This window comes from Lycium ferocissimum, chromosome 10 (assembly GCF_029784015.1).
Source record: "Lycium ferocissimum isolate CSIRO_LF1 chromosome 10, AGI_CSIRO_Lferr_CH_V1, whole genome shotgun sequence".
Taxonomy (NCBI): Eukaryota; Viridiplantae; Streptophyta; class Magnoliopsida; order Solanales; family Solanaceae; genus Lycium; species Lycium ferocissimum.
The window spans coordinates 40,243,680-40,259,338 of record NC_081351.1 but is presented as its reverse complement, the minus strand read 5'-3'; the positions used below and the strand labels follow the sequence as shown (position 1 = coordinate 40,259,338).

At 34.9% G+C, this 15,659-nt stretch overlaps 1 pseudogene; it reads right to left on the bottom strand.

Moving 5' to 3' along the window:
- Nucleotides 1-1,469: 1,469 nt before the first annotated feature.
- LOC132033840 (ABSCISIC ACID-INSENSITIVE 5-like protein 2) lies at nucleotides 1,470-11,948 on the bottom strand (annotated as a pseudogene).
- Nucleotides 11,949-15,659: the final 3,711 nt, after the last annotated feature.

The window sequence follows — 15,659 nt, the reverse complement described above, 5'->3', positions numbered from 1 at the left end:
AGCTTAGGGAGATTCATAAATCAAAACTACTTATAAAGGTAAGATTTAGTTTTTTCCCTCACATAATATTAGTCTAACGGTAACATGTACATATGTTACAAGTAAATTTTGAATTCGCCTTTGATTGACTTTGTTTTCTAGCTCCGGGATAGGGAGCGAATCCGCTCCAGTAAGTCTCAATAGGGTGTTGAATTGAAGCCACTTGATTGTTTGTATTTTGACGGTTTAGATGCACTAACTTTTATATATAAATTATATAAAATGATAGATTTGAAGAGTAAAAAAATTGATAGTTTATTTCAATCAGAAAAGATTAATAAATGTAATCATAATTGGCAGCTATTTATAAAAATAAAAATAAAAATAAAAAGCAAAAGAAAGTGAATTTAAAATAACTTTGAAATTACATCATGTAATGACCGGCAATGATCAACTCCCCTCCCTCCAGAATTGAAGAGTGTAAGTACTTGCCCTCAACTATCTTTTCGTCTATCTTACTACTACTTGTCACTCCGTTTGCTTTGTTTATCTTTCTATTTCCCTGTCTTTATTTTCCTTTCTGTCCTGCTCTGATTACACTTATTTTGAGCCGAGAGTCCATTGAAAAACAACATCTCTACACACAAAGTTAGGCTATAAGGTCAAGGTACGTGCTACCGTCCCAGACCCTTGTGAAATTACACTGGATAAGTTGTTTGTTGTTTCCAAACGGGTCCTTAACGCTCCAGATTCCTCATCGGAATTTACAAATTTTCTTTATCTCACTTCTCCAATAAAACATAATTGGTACATTATTTTTTGTTATTATAAAATAATAAATACACTACATAGATATTTGAGTAAAACTATTATAGAGATGTAATTTAGTGGAACAAAATCGTTGAATATTTCTACCACAAAAATGTAACGGTAATGTCGTTCCTTTTCGGTAAGTATTGTCGATGTTCTATTTTATTCAGACGATTGTGTGCATTGTAGTTTCTTCTCAACATGAATTGCACGTCAGGGAAATTGTAAAAATATATATACAAATTTCTTGAAAATGAATATTGTATATTAAAAGAAAATTAAAGAAAATATATATTATTGACAGCTTGATTGGATGGTAGTTTGACTTTTCCTTTGTTAATAGCAACGATTATGGTTTGATTCTTTCTTTTTAGTAGCAAACCAAACTTGATTCTTGTGAAAAAAGAATTCCTCAACATCAAACCAAATCAAAACAAAGAAACATGCGACCCTGCGAGAAATACTTGTATAAAAAAGTAGTCGATTATTTTTCTGAGCAAGACCTTCTAATTGCTAATTTGTGTTTCTTTTTTTGATAATCGAAAAATCCCCGAGGGACAACGCATTGCAACTCCGATTTCAAACCCGTAAGATGATTAGTCTTACCGCTGGATCAAAGCCTTGGGGTCTTTTTTTTATAGTTGCAAATTTGTTTACCAAGTAAAAAGGACACAGTAAGGTCGAGTCCATTTCACCTTAAGTTTTTCATGTGCACCTAAACATTATCCATACCATATACAGATAAAACATAGCTATGTGTGGGAAGCAAAAGCACATCACCAACAGAAGCAAACATACTAAGATCTATCTCCAAACTACGGTTTCATAGAGGATACACAATCCTATGCCTATCAAGACTACATAACTTACTGCAAAGAACTAGAGAAAGCACTCGTCAGAATGAACTCGTTCGTCTTAGCTGATATCTTGGCTCAGACGACAACTCGGATAACATCTTCTCCAGCTCCTGCAAGGTAACATAGTGGTTAAAAAGAGAACACAAGATGTCATGCCGGACATAGGAACAAAAACAAGAAAAAGTGTTCTTTGTAACATGTGGGCGTAGCGTGTTTTGCTAAGTTCGGGCTGATATATGTACCTTTAGGCCTAATAACAAGACATCTAGAAAACTCAGTAGGAAATATATCACATGATTCAAGTTCTCAGAAAAATTGTACAAGCTAATATAAGAAAGACTTCATCAGCAGAAAGCAAATTATTCATGTTATGTAATACGGTTTCGGATTTGTGTGCCTTGCGACTCTCTACGGAATTAACTATACAAGAAAAACGAAAAAGTGTGCATGAAATGGATTTGAAATAACAGGAGGTATGAAGATCATCTACGCGTGACAAAGGATTTAGCTATTTGAAATCCTAAAATTCAAACTTTATCAGAGATCTGAATTCGAGGACGACCAACTTGAATCACCAAGCTACCAAACTAGTACTGCTTTACCAGATAATTAACAATATGAGAACTTATTAATACACCAAAACAAAAGCTCTACATCATCCAGTACATGTTTTTTTTTGGGTTTACTCATTCGGTATCTGAAGCCCACAGATGTAGATAGGCACTAGAACCACTTGTCACTTGTTTAAAGGTTTGTAAACATACCTTGTATCTAATATAATTACTTTGAAGGGAATATCTAACGTGTATAACGTCAACGGTCTGATTTTTAGAATGGCAATCCTATGGCACAAACACCCCGTTCACTCTATATTTTGTAGATAAAGGGGGGTTCAGTATCCCTGTAGATTTAGGCTCATTGTAATCAGCCACTAGCACTTGGCTGTCAGGCTTTCTTTTCTAGAGATAGAGAGAAATACAATACATCAAAAAAGAGGCTAAGGTATACAAATGTTAGTACAATAAGTCCTTTATGTTGACCAGAACCAAGGTGAAGTGAAAAAACACCATAACCCCAAAAGACCTACTTTTGGACCGTAGGCAAAAACCAAATAAAATTTTAAATGCCAACATCCCAAACGATCAGGCTGCTAGGGGTTAGCAATGGAAGAAGGTTTCTTCCCGTAACCAAACTATAACGCGACCAAATTTGAGCATAAGGGAAAGTCTCTTCAAAAATGACAAGCGCACGGGAAAAAGGCCGTTGAATATGAATCAGAAGTGAAACAAAATACTGACAAGAAAAAATGGATGTCAGGTCATAACATTACTGAAAACTATCTAGACTGGACTTTTATTTGACATCTTCGCAATTTTTTCCTGCACCTCCTCTTTCTTCTCTTTTTCTATAACTTAAGGAAGCAAATATCACTTTGCCAACCAGGGGACGAAGGAAAGAAGGGAATTACCAAAATAAACTGTTCTACTACAATAAGAAACAAACAAGAAAATCACTGAAGGGAAACTCATTCAATCACTGTGTACTACAAACATCTATGGACCATCAGTCCACCAAGCATCATTGCGAAAACACCAGATCAATCATCAAAGGCAGCATACGCTTCTAATTATTGCATCAATTGTTCAGAAAGGCAAAATTTTCGTTAGTATGATAAAACATAACATCCTTTTCTCGGTAGAAGCATAGTATTCTAAATCCCACTCCACTAAATTAATCAAAGACACAGGCGATGGATGCCAAACAATCCATCACAACCACACAACACACATGACAAAACTACGTGCACATTAGATGGGTACTTATTTATATTGGAGAAATTCAAAAGCATTATCAATACTCACTAAAATGCAACTGCTTATCATATATGCATTAGCCTAGCTAGTGCATCATGACACATTTAAAAAAAATGCATTTTCAACCCTCTATATTTAGAGCATTGCAGAAAAAGGTCTATGAACTAAGCACAAATGTGGGGACTCCACATTTTCCAAGTTAAGCTAGAAAATTACTTGCAGATAGTCACTAGGATTGACTCTAGAGGGGGAAAAGGGACTTAGAGACAAGTTTGAAGCTACATTTGACCCCAAGTACGGCATATAGATAAAACTGCTCCTGCTCCATTGTATATGACACTTTATTTCTTTTTTAGCATGCTTCACGAAAAACTGACGCCTTTCGATATATGTAAACTCATTAGTCTTAGCATTCTCATTTATTTTTCTGACATACTTTTGTAGGAACTACATGGCATAACATGTAAGAGACCAATAGATACTAAGAGAAAAGAAGACTATTACTTCGAGAAGAGATACGTTGGTTTGACTTATGAACTGTGGAAAACTAGAACTTTCTTGATTTGAAGCAAGACTACTTGAATGCAAAACTTTTGACCCTGGTTTTCAAGACTTTCATCCTTATAGCTGCCGGATAGTTAGGATATCCCTCGAAATGAGAATGAAGATTATTATTATCATTAATTATATATATATAGAGTCAACTATATTCATTCGAATTAGTTCTTTTTTCCTCATTCAGTTGATGTAAAGGAGAAAACGTTTACTTAATTTCTCCTACTTAGGAAAAGAAGGTAGCAGTAGGCTGGGATAGAGTTCGCCAGCAATATATACAAATTGGTGTTTTGCAATAAAACGAGTTCAGATTGATTTTGCATTCGTATGTTTTGTGTTGTACAATTATATTAATTTACTCGTTTTAGGTACTGTTTTGTGTGTGTTAATGACCCGTGCAAATGGGTATTCTAGGGCTCAACCTTGCACAAGTCAAATGTTTTCAAAGTGCGACGATTCATTGATGATCACGTGTTCTGCGAAGGATAGGCAAGTCACGCAGTGTATAGCCACATCGGGTGTAGTTGGGAGGGTGATAATGGAAAAATATGTTGACCCAAAAGCTGTATACACTGCAAGGAACATAATGAAAAATTATGGCAGGAAGGCTCATAGATCGAAGCAAAAGGCACTAGACATGTTATCGGGCGCCCCATGAGATTCGTATGCTAAACTACCTATCTATCTAGTACAATTTGTTTTCCCTTTGCTTGCATTTGTACAATTTTCTCCCTTTTTTACTTCGAATTTCGTATACGGAGATGACTTTGCATGTGGTGAAATTGAAACTATGGATGAGGAATCCTCAAAATCGGAATCATTAACCCAACTATTGACAACTTTCTTCAAAGCACTGGGCTTCCCCATCGAATTAGCAGTAAAAAGAACCAAAATCGCTCAAAAAGGTGTAGCAACAGTGTATCCCTAACCCTGAGTACAGAACCCCAGATTTTTTAAGAAATCAGACGATATGGTAAGTGCTTCGAGTCTATTTTGAGAGGATCACGGTGCTAATGGAGAGATTTTAGAGATAGATATAAGAGAGATTGTAGATGAGAAAATGGGAATGCACAATATTATCAGCATCCTTACTCACTGATTTATGGGTCACGTGGTGCTAATTTTGTTGGCCCAAAACGTGTGAAATTGCCATTATGTGCTAGCTTTTTAAAACATGGCTAATGTATGCCAATTATGTCTTAGTTGGTATACCGTGCTATTTTTTCCTTATAATACTGTGCATTCCCCATTCTCTCTCCGACATGGTTTCCCTCGAATCATTAACCATATCTTGTGTACTGATATCGTCTGACATCTTAAAAAAAAAAAAAAAAAAAAAATTAGGGTTTTGTACTCTAGGTATACACAGTGCTACATCATTTTGAGCGAATTTGGTGATTTTTAGTTTTTTTATTGCTAATTCAATAGGGAAGAACAGTGCTTCGAAAAAAAAGTTGTCAAGAGTTGGGTTAATGATTCCGATTTTGAGGATTCCCCATCCATAATTGCAATTTCACCACATGCAAGATCATCTTGGTACGAAATTCGAAGTAAAAAAAGGGAGAAAAGTGAACAAAATCAAGCAAAGAGAAAAGTCGCAATAGATATATAGGTAGCTTGGTAGTTTGGCATATGAATCTTTTGGGTCTCCTCGCAACATATGTAGTGCCTTTTGCTTCGATCTACGAGCCTTCCAGTAACTCAATCAATATATTTTTCCATTATCACCCTCCCAACTACAATTGATGTGGCTATACGCTGCGTGACTAGTCTATCCTTCACAGAACACGTATGATCATCAATGAATCGTCTCACTTTGAAAACATTTGACTTGTGCAAGGTTGAGCACTTGAATACCCACTTGCACCTGTCATTAACACACACAAGACAGTACCAAAAACGTTTTTCTATATATATATATATAAAGGGCAGCCCGATGCACGGGTCATGCAAAGGGCCGCACTCATGAGGTGTGATGTAGACAGCCTACCCTAATGCCAGCTGGCACGAACCCATGACCTATAGATCACACAGAGACAACTTACCATTGATCCAAGGCTCCCTTTATATTAGTACTATATATAAACAAAGATCTTAAAAATTTGTCGTCCTCACAAAGCATTGAAATACTATCATGATGCTACACGTGGCTGGCTTTTCTTTGCCTATGATTTCCTGATGCTACACGTTGCTGCATTTTTCTTTCCCTAATTTTATTTTGGCACTCATTTTTTGTTCAAAGTCCATTTCTATGTGGACCTCTATAAATGGTGTATATTCCGTCTCAAATTATTTATTGTGGTTAGTAAAAATAGCTGTCTCACATTATTTATCGTTTTAGGAGTTCAAGCATAATTAATTATATTTTCTCTCTCATTTTATCCTTAGTAGAATTTTGTCATTAATGAGTTGGACACATGAATAAAGTAAATATTTAATGGAGAGAGATTGTATCTTAGACATAAATAAGGTTAAAGTAGTCAAATACTCTTTATAATTAATATTTCTTAAGGAGCGTGTAAAACAAAAACAAAAAATGACAAATAATTTGAGACGGTCTTAAGGAGTGTGCCCAAGCTAAAAACACCATATAATATGAATTAGATGGAGTATTAGATTACTCTTTACATTATTTGTTATTAAACATAAAAAATTAAAAAAAAATGGGTTTCCCACCCGGTGTTCGGTACCTGCATTGGAGCCCGATTATATTCGGATTCGCGCCGCGTAGGGCCCCATTCAGGAGGAAGCGCTCCCTACCAAGGTTTTTTCCACACCCAGGGCTCGAACCCGAGACCTCTGGTTAAGGGAAGAGCAGCCCCATCCACTGCACCACATCTTTTGGTGGTATTTTGGTAAAATTTAGGCAACTTTGGAGCCACATTTTTGTTTTGAATAGGACATTTATTAGATCTTACTAATTACTCCCCTCTATTTTAATTTATGTGCCACTTTTCATTTTTTAAAGTTATTTTGACTAAACTTTGAAGCTATATTAAATAAGATCAACTTAGTAATTTAAATTAAAATGTAAATACTTAGTAATTTAAATTAAAATGTAAATACTTAAAAGCTATGCAAAAAATATTGTACATTGTAATTTTAACTGAGAATATTTTTAATTATTACCATATATAAAAAACTAAATTGATTGTTGAGGTTCATGTAATGAATTTATTTTTTTCTTAATTTTGTCTAAAACAAAGCTTAAATTGCCACAGTTAACTAGCATGTACTCTTGCCACATAAAATATCGTAATGAATTAAAACTAAACATATTACAAAATTTATGTGCCACTTTTCATTTTTTAAAGTTATTTTGACTAAACTTTGAAGCTATATTAAATAAGATCAACTTAGTAATTTAAATTAAAATGTAAATACTTAAAAGCTATGCAAAAAATATTGTACATTGTAATTTTAAGTGAGAATATTTTTAATTATTACCATATATAAAAAACTAAATTGATTTTTGAGGTTCGAGGTAATGAATTTATTTTTTTTCTTAATTTTGTCTAAAACAAAGCATAAATTGCCACGGTTAACTAGCATGTACTCTTGCCACATAAAATATCTTAATGAATTAAAACTTAACATATTACAAAATGATCTATTTATTTATGAATAAGGAAATGTTATGCTCACAAATTCATAAAAATGCCAATATTTTGCAATTTATTATTTTCACCGAAGTTGTTATTGTATACTATAATTTACTTTACATCATGTCAAATCACTTGTGTCCCTTTGGTATTTGCTAATTCTCCAGCAAATCTTTTTCCTCATAAATAAAAAAATATTTAATAATTATAAAAAGTTACCAACAATAGATGTTTAATGTGCCACTGAATTATATTAATTATACGGAAAGGAAATATGACACAAATAATACTTTTTAATTAAAATATTGCGATTTTTATATATTGAGTTTGGGCCCGGGCTTAGCACGGGCCTCATGTAACTAGTATATATATATATATATATATATATATGAGTAGTAGGTTAGCATTGTACCCATGTTTTAATTTCTTTAAATATCCCCAACAATACTTCACAAAAAATGAACTAGATGGGCTCTTTTGTCTTCTAGCCTCATCCAATTCTCCTCCCTCCCCTTTCCACCCATCATTCTCTCTATGGAACGTCCAAGTTTGCTTTCTTCTTGCAAAAATATTCTTTACAGATTTCTAATCCATTTCATTAAATTTAGTTTCCTTTTGATGGATTTTGTTCTTAAATTGAAATTATTTCAACTATTAAATCAATACTCTTTCAACTCAAGGTTGTGTATTTCTTGGAAAATCTAGCTTCAAATCATCCTCAACTCCTCCTCCCTTACAAGAATCACCATTAACACTAAACCCACTTCCAAAGGAAACTAACTCTAGGACCAATTCTAGAGGAAGTTTTTGCAGAAGCTTTTATTAAAGCAGTAGATGGGCTAATCTTAGAATTTTTCTTGCGTCTCGAGAAATTATATATGTTTTTTCTAATTTCCTATTTGTTTAGTATGGAATTGTAATGGTTGAATCCTACAAGTAAAGCACCAATTAGTAATGGAAGAAGATTTCTCGTGAGGCATTGGGTCATGGAAGCTTCAATAGGGCGACACCAAATTTTCAGAATGCATAAGTGATACAAGAAGGAATATTATGGCTTCAGGATTGCCAGAATTGACAATGGAAAAGAGTGTTGGTTTATTGTTACTTGGGGAGAGAACGCAAAAAGTAAGAAAATAAACAGATAAGGAAAAAAAATCAGGAGCTGCGGCTAGCAAAGGAAAGAGGGAAGGAAGAATACTCCCAATATATATATGTGGTCTTGCTAACCTACTTCATGAAAGTAGTAGGTTAGCAACTTAGCATACACATTTTTTAGTTTTACTTAAATGCCCCTAATAATGTATGGCAACATATATACTAAAAAGGCTTATTGGTCATTTCAAAAAGAGTTAACCAACAATCTTTATAACCCCCCCATTTTGTCCACCCCCTCTCCTCCACTCTCATCCTGTTCACTCATTCTTCCTGATCAACATAGCTTGTGAATTGCTTCCTGATGATGGTCAAATATAACTTGGATATTTTTTATGCAATGGAAAATATAACTTGGCTGCCTTTCATTCATTCAAGAAAGATTATTTGGTCCAAATCTTTCATTTGCGGTGTTTTCATGGCTATGCCCATCATGAGTGAAGGAAAAAGAAAAAAGAAAGGAAGAAACAAATGGACGATGTAGTTCTCTCGAAAGAAACTTTGGGGACATTATCCAATGGAAATATGTTCTAAGCATAATTATTTAACAAAGATGAATTGGGTTTAGATTTTTGGGTAAAAATTAGGGACTGATATAACAAGGGCCACCACTGGCAGGGTCGGCATCTTGCGAGCTCCCAGCCACGCCCAGCGAGTTGTTGCAGCATCACCATTGAGGAGGGAGAGAAGAAAAGAGGGAAAGGAGAATTGAGTTTATATTTTTGGGTAAAAAGACAATCAAATCCTTAAAAGTTCCTACATTAATAAGGTGGTAGGGACATTTAAGTAAACTAAAGAATGGTGACAATGCCTAACCTATGACCTTCATGTAGTAGGTTTTATATATATATATCTTAATTTTTTTCCAAATTATTTCTTTCTTAAGCTCCTTGTCTAGACAAATACTTCCATGAATATAACATAAAACAACCATGAATAAACCTTATTGTTCAAGTGTTTTTGGTTTGTTGGTCCATTTATCAGTTTTTAATGTTTGCTCGATTTTTATCAGTTCGTAAGTATTTTCTATATTCTTCTTGAGAGTTGAGCCATAGTAATATATACAGATCATACATGCACTAAAGAAGGAAAATAGTAGACAATGGTGCTAGGTTCCCTGCTGTAAGTTAAAGGAGCATTTTGCATTTTGGTAACACCATAAAGATAGCAGACTATAAATGTACCAAAGTTGAAGACAAGGGACCAATGTTTTTATAAGGGGCCATTTTAAATATTGCCAAGCAACATATAGAGTAGATAGTCTATGCATAAATATATAGGACCAAAAAAATGTCTACCAGGTTCTTCAGGAATGTCAGGTTGAAGGAGGAATTTTTGCAGACACAGATCACTGCTCACTACACAGTTCTCATCATTTATCCAATTGTAAGGCCCACATCAAACGGAAATTCAGCGAATGAAAATCTGAGTTTTCTATCTGAACAAAAACCAATTTCTGCCTAGACACTTCAAAATTAGGATATTTTTCCCCTTTCCGCTTTCTCCCCCTTACCGCTTCTCCTCAAAACAAACTAAAGACAATGAACCAAGGCTATCTACTCAGGGATATTTATAAGTGCTAGTACTCACAGCTAGTTTGAGCCAGAAGCCATTAGATTATTTAACAAAACATTACAAGGAAAGGCGTAGCTTAAAAAATGGACTTCATACAAAAGCTCCCATCCATGACCAGTCTAATTTTACTATCAAAAAACCAGACTGGTCATGGATGGGAGTTTATGACCAGTCTACTTTTACTCCTTCCTTTGAGTTACTTAAGGTAAAATACAGGATGTGTTCGATATGCTTTAGGACTCAACTTTCCTTTAACATTTTGAGTATTTTTGAAGTAATACATGTATAAAGCTAATAGGCACGACAATCAAAATTTTAGGCTACATTAAATTCCAATGTCAAGGCGGCTACGCTTTATAGATTTATTATCTCACTTCTACGACAGTTCATCTTTCTACGATCAACCACAGTCCGCTTTAAAATACATTATCCATTATCAGATATTCTTAGTTGGTTACTCAATCGTTACTCGAGCCAAATGGCAGAGGGAATAGAAGTAGCTGTGGATCAACCTGCTAAGCTCAAGAATGAAGTCATGAGCGAACACTAGAGATATTTCTTCTTAAAAAAATATATCTAACATTTGAACCTCATATAGATGGAGAGCGAATCCCTACCTTCTCTTTCTTAAGCTTCATGTTTTCCTCTTCCAGATGTGAAACCTTGGTCACCAGCTCATTGTGGTAAGCCTGCACCATGATATGAACAGATTAAAATGAGCAATGCAAAAGCAAACTGAGGTTGCAAACAAAACATTACCAGACAGCAGCATACCTGTTTTCTGGCTCGGGAGCGTGCAGCTGACTCTCTATTCTTGATCTTTCTCCTTAATCTCCTATCAAGAGGAGTTCTATCCATGTCCGTAGCACCCCTTTTCCGACCAGAGACTGGTGTATCAGACAACGCATCAATCGAAGGTGATGGTGATAAGCCTATCGGAGGCACAAAATTTTGTATTGCCGTAGGATTATCTAATGACATTGTATGTCCTAAAGAAGCATCAGAAACGAACAGCCCAGCTTTCACCAAGTAGTCTTCCAAAGTTGTCTCGCCACTCTCCTGATTGTTCATGGCCTCGTGATCTCTCACCTTCTGGCCTTGTTGTATGTCTCTCCACACTTTATCAACTGTATTACTTCTAATCGCCCTTGCCAGAGTTAAGTTAACTAGCCAGATGCTGAAAAGAAGTGGCAAGAGGAAGTATCATCAATATTCATGCCAACAGACTGATTAAAATCTGCATATTCCACACTTGTGAGTACTCATCAAGATTCATACTGCCAAACATTACTCCTTCCGTCCCAATTTATGTGACCCTCTTCCCTTTTTAGTCAATCTCAGAAAAAATGATACCTTTCTATATTTAGTAACAATTCAACTTTAAACTTCCTATTTTACCCTTAACAAGATGATTTATGGCCACACAAATATCTATGGCTTATTTCAGACCACAAGTTTCAAAAGTCTTCCTTTCATTCTTAAACTCCGTGCCCAGTCAAACACCTTCACATGAATTGAGACGGAGGGATAATAATTAATAAATAAATAATAAAATTGCATGAACTAAGATCAACCAAATAATGGAATTTCTATACATTCCCGGAGGCTTACCTAAATCACCCAACTGGTTCTCAACCTCGTCAAGTATGAGGTTAAACCATGATTTTTGCTTGTTCAATGATGCCCACTCCCATGAGAATTCAAGGTCTGAATCCCCATTCATCAAGACCTCCAACCTTAACCCCTAATAAAAACCTACTCTGTTGAAAAATAACATTCATGGTCAAATTTAAAAGAAATAAATCCTCGGTCATCCCCATAAAGACCAAAACGACCGATCAATCAATCAACTAGACATCAATCCTTTACCCTTTTTTTGGATAACCAAGAAATCCCCGAGAGCCAGCTAGCGCACAATTGGAAACTCAGCAATTAGTGGAGCACCTGTTTATACATTGCAGAGTTGCCAAACAGTGCTGGGAATTATTTCTGCTGGGAATTATTTCTAAGTATCTGTGGAATTAAATGGGTTATGCCTCAGAATGTGAGAGGCTTATTACAAAGTTGGCAACAACAGATTACACATAAAGAGAACAAGCAGATATGGAGGACTATTCCATTGTGCCTTTTTGGACAATATGGCTAGAAAGAAACAAGGTCTGTTTTGAAGGACATAGATCTCCTATTTCAAGAATAAAAGATAGTTGTTTGCAGAATTTGTTCTTCTGGTGTAGGAGTAGTTCAATAGGCGTCTGGACCAACTAATGGATTTTACAGACTTAGTAGGAAGGAAAGTCTAGTAGCTTGTTTCTTTCTGGTGCTTTTTGTTTTGTTTATGTAGCCCTAAGTACCTTCTCGGTACCGTTTTAATAAAACTTCTACCTTATCAGAAAAAAAAAAAAAAAGAAACTCAGCAAATAAGCCCTGCCCTTTTACCCTTCTCTACTTAAATACTAAGTTTTTGTCCGTTTCAGGGTTCGAACTCCTGACGTGCACCGAACCCCACAAATTACGTGTTGGACTCATACTACTGACGTACTGAACCAAAGCCTAATTCTAAACTAGTTGAATTCTACTTAATGAATCCTCCATATCCATTCTGCTCTCTCAAGCCCCATTTCCCCGTTAAAACCAAAAAAGGATTTTTTATTTTATTTTTATTTTTTTACCCATCCACAATCTTCACTATTAAAAAACCTTACTTTCTGGAAGATCTGCTACTCTAAACCACCTCCTAAACTAGTCGGAACCAGTTATAGTAATAACGAATCCTCTATATCCATTTTGCTTTAATAGAGCCCTTTTCCTATTAAGACCAAACAAGGAAAGTTTTTACCCATATTTGCAAACTTCAGAACCAAAAAGGTGTCACTTTTTGTGGAAAAAACTGCCATAATACCGCCCAAGCCAACAAATGACGGGAAATTTTCAAAAATATACAGTCCAACATGAAATGTTACGCCATGTAGCCATATTTTCAGTTTATACAATATTATAGCCGGGGCGCGGGGGGTGCATTATACATAATGTATCAACCTAGTATAAAAGTGTATAAAAGGTGTTTATACCCAAATATGGGCTAAACTGCGTAACAAACTCAACATATGGGCTAAAGTGTGTAAAAATAAAAAAATTAACTTTCTTTCTTTTAAATCATTTGTGGGATTTCAGATACAAACTAAAGATTTATTCTGCTATATCTATTGCTATCTCAATCTCAAACTAGTTAAATTATAGGGATTTTTACCTTCTATATCAATTAGGGTAAAATAATAACCCGATTTAGCCCATAAATTTTAGTTTACACGCTTTAGCCGCTGCCTTGTTCAGTGAAATACCCCCAAATCATTTGGGATGAGGGAGTAGTAAATACACTTCAAGTGCCATATATTATCAAAACAAGAAGAACCCAAGAACCACAAATTTAATTGAGGCAACTCCAATGTGAACAAAAAAGACAAAGGGAGAGGGGAGAAATAACAAGCAACAACAATAAACACACATATACCAGATCAAAGTAATACTGCAAATGAAACAAAATTTGCGCCAACTAGAATTGGAAGTCAGATGATCCTTGATTGGAACTTACAATAAAGCATGTCAAAGAAGAAAGGAGAAAACTGACATACCAGTGTGGAGTCGGAGAAGGATCGAGAGATTTATGGCGGTCGAAGAAATTGAAAAGTGAAGAATGTGAATATGTATTAAGTATTTTTTTTTTTTTTATAGGGATCACCTCTGATACATTATTATACACTTTATACAGTGTAAAAGTGTGTATAAACACCTCTTATGTATAAACACCTCTTATATTAGTTTGTATAATATTGTATATCAACGTAGAAGTGTGTATAAACACCTCATACATTATTATACACTTTTATACAAGGTTGATACATTATCTACAGTAGGGGTATAAAGTTGAATATTGTTGTATACCGTGAAAAATTGGCTATGCAGATGTAAATTAAAAATATGGCTACGTGGATGTAATTTTGAATGCTGAATTGTACATTATTGAAATTTCCCTAAATTATATTTGTTCTGCTCCATTTAGCCCAATTCATTCCAATATTCAGCTACTAGTTTCTTTTCTTCACAATTTCAGAATAAGCCAGATAAAATTTTCTAGAAGAAAAATCGCAGACCCATTAAGGAACAACACAAACTATAAGCAAATTTAAACAAGATCACCAGTAAAACGTAACAGAAAAAAAAAAAAAAAACCCAAAAAGGTCAAAGGAAAATGTAGATACTATATATTAAGTAACCAAGAAGAATTTACTAGATGATATAATAACACACGCACAAAAAAAAAACATTTTACCCATATTTGCAAACTTGGGAATCAAAAAGGTATCATTTTTACTGGAAAATCCTTCCATAATTACCCCCCCCCCGCCCCCCCCCCCCCCCCCCCCCGCCCACACACACACAACTTCAGATGAAACACAATTACAGCTATATCAATTGCTGTTTCAATCTCAAACTAGTTAAATTAGCTATATGAATCTAGAATATTAATACTGCTCCATTCAGCTACAAGTAGTTTTTTTTATTTTTCACAATAAGGCAAGATAAAATTTTGACGCTAATAGAAAGAAAAACGCAGACCCATTAAGGAACAATACAAACTATAAACAAATTTAAACAAGATCACAAGTAAACCATAACAGAAAACCCAAAAAAGCTCAAAGGAAAATATAGATAATATATAGTAAGTAACCATGAAGAACGGAAAAAAAAAAAAAAAGGAAAGGAAAAAAAAAGAAGGAAAGAGAAAGAGGGTATTAGTATTACCTGGCAGATCAAAAACGCAAAGGGAACACTTGTTTCTTGTCGTTCGTATGGGAATCCACGTATGTATGTATTCAGTACTATAAATTTTGTCCCAAATCTTGAAACTGCTTTATTTTTCTACCTGTAAATTTGATGAGAGTAGTATGTGTGTGATTTTGTTGTGATGATGCTGGGCCGGCCCATAGAAAGAGGGGAATATTTCCTGTTTTTTTGCGCGGAATGCCGTCATTTGGGGTGGTCTTTAATTTTTGTCCTTCAAATTGGTGATCTTTAGGTTTTGTCCTTCAAATTGATGATCTTTCGCAGCAAATTTTCAGGCAGAATTTTACAAATCTATTCTGCCTTTGCGTATGACAAAAATTAAAGACCGCCCATGAAGAGAATTTACGAATAATTTCTTTCGCGTCGAGGTAAAGCTTTCCATTGGGCGAATAAAAAACGAAATGGCAATTTGCAAGATTAATGTACCACCCGGCAAATCAATGGTCTTTAAGGAGAAGCGCTTTGGTTTCGGG